The sequence below is a fragment of the Centruroides sculpturatus genome, unplaced genomic scaffold (assembly GCF_000671375.1).
Source record: "Centruroides sculpturatus isolate CEXI.00-Female unplaced genomic scaffold, Cexi_2.0 scaffold792, whole genome shotgun sequence".
Taxonomy (NCBI): domain Eukaryota; kingdom Metazoa; phylum Arthropoda; class Arachnida; order Scorpiones; family Buthidae; genus Centruroides; species Centruroides sculpturatus.
Window position 1 is genome coordinate 75,280 of NW_019385073.1, and position 2,711 is coordinate 77,990.

Sequence of the window (2,711 nt, forward strand, 5' to 3'; positions counted from 1 at the left end):
CATAATTTCATTACTTAAATTTCTTTTATATTTATAAAATCATTTAATTTCCTTAAAAAAACGAAATTTAATTTAATGATAAACGATATTTAATGAAATAAAACGCATCATTTATCATCATTTAAATAATTTTAAAGGCAATTTAACATTAAAAAAAACAATAAAAATTTTACGAAACATTAACCATAATTATTTATTCATTATTTAAAAAATCATAAACAAACATTTTTAAATTATTAAACTATAATTTTATGTTAATGATAATTTACATGATGTACTATGGTATAAGTATTGTTTAAGTCTTTATTTTTACTATTTTAAAATCATAAAATTTACTATACAAGTTTAAAAAAATATATTAAATATAAAATATATTAAAAGGTATTATAAATCAACATTTTATGATCGAGTAATTAAAGTTAATTAGTTCGCTTAATTAAGCAGAAATCATTAAGTTTTGCTTAACAACCGTTAAAGTTCAGGAATCTTTAATTGAATGCTAAATTTGATTGTTAATTTTGTAGAATCAATAAAATTAATAATAATTTTTTTACAAGAAAATAATTTTTTCAACATTTTTTTCTCTTTCATTAACAATAATTAATATTTAGTAACAATAAATATAATTTTTATTCATTTTTTTAAGGAAAAGAGATTAAATTAAATAAGTTGTTGTGAAGTCGACTAGCAACTGGAATTGCAATTATTTCTGAATATTTTGAATAGAAATTGTTCAAAAATTATTATCTGATTATTTATGAATGCATGGATTAGTGGAAAAAGGCCATGCAACACATCGTTGATCTGTCAAGGTGGCACCTCTTGGGAGGTCTTTCTATGGTAAACTGGTCCCAATTAAAGTAATCTTACATTTAAAAAAATGTATTTTTAGCATTATCGTTTATACTTAAGATTTATTTTTATTGTTGAATATAGTTTTTGTAGCAATGGAATATGGTTCCGGGTTCAAAATCGATCTTGATCTATGTATTTTCCATGTTTTAAATACGTTACTCATTATCTCACATCCATCAATCTTATTTTTATTGTTGGTCTTTTTTAAATGTTTTCTCTTTACCTTCTATGGGCTTGTTTTCGAAACCTATCGTGGATTCGGACAGGCTAATAATGGGCACAACCAGTTGGTGAGTAACTGAGCCTGAAGTATCCAGGATAAACTATGAAAAATTCTTAGGGAATTGCTTGTCCGGATTCGATCCAATAGTAAGTGAGAGAGCCTTTTTTCCATTTACATCGTGGGTTCGGCCAAGTCCCCATTGGATCGGCCTGACGGAACCCACGATGTATATGGAAAAAATCCCTCCTACTTCTCACAGGACGAAAAACAGTTATAAAGAAAAAGATTTCTGAGGCTGAAACTCATTAATATTTAATGAATAAGTACTATTTTTAATTGTTTAACAAGTGAAGATTTGATTGGTTCGGTTAGATATGACAACATAACACATGGGCGATCTGCCAAAAGGGTATACATCTGGAGAGGTCTTTCTGTAGGAAGCTAGTCCTTATTTGAGTGTTAGAAACGTGAAGAAAACTTGGAACATTCCACGCGAGCAGCCCGTTGATCGGGTGCGAACCCGCGACAGTTATATATTCGGCCAATGGTGGGTAAGAATCGAAAAAAGATATCGAATTTTTATAGTGATGCGACTATTTTTTTTAAGTTTCTTGAATATATTTTCTAAGAATATTTATAAGTAAATATGTGAAATATTATAATAAAGAATTGTGTTTACAGTTTGAAATTAAAAAAAGATTTGTAAAATAATAATAATTTTTTAAGGTAAAGTACAGTAATCCCTGGTTTAAGATTTTAATGGAAGTAAACAGGAAATATTAAGAATTAAATAAACTTAGACAGAAAAGTTTTATCATTTGAAAAATAAATTATTTAGACTTATAAATAATAAAATATATTTATTTATATAAAGGATTTATCCGGTTGGCTTTGTAAATCGCCATCTTATAATAGTTTTAAACTTTAAAAAAACAAACAAACAAAGGAATTATATTTATAATAACTCATCTTTACATTATTTTAAATAAAAATAAATAAAATTACTGAATAATTTTCGACTTGAAATTCAGCATTTTGTACATTAATCTTCATCTTTCGGCTTAAAATTCGGTTTATGAAATAAATTGCCCACTAATGCCCGACTGGATAAAATCACCAAACAGTGGTAGAGTTGGTCGTGGGTTCGATCCTCGCAACGGGCTGGCCACGTGCAGTTTACAGGATTTTCTTCACGTTTATAAACACGCAAGAAACCAGAAAACTCGACGAGGCGCGAACCCATGACCTAAGTATAGAATAGGTAAATTGAAATCATTCTCTAGCAAGAGCATAATTTCACCATAATTTTAATTTATTGTAAACATTATAAACAAATCTAACCTATGTTCAGCGGCTTAAGCGGGTTATCTCATGAATTGATTATGGAGGATCCCGGTTCAAATCCGTTCCAGAATATCACATTTTAAACTTGGCGGTTTCTGTAGTATTAGATATTGCATGCGAATGTTTAGATGATATCCTACATTTTCTGTAATAGTTAAAAAATAAGAAATATTTAAAGGATTTTATAAATGAATTCCTTTTATTATATGACTTAAAGAAATTCCATATTTAAGTGCATTCATAAGCTCTTAGAAGTTCTTCCAGTGCACGTAAGACTCGCGCATATATT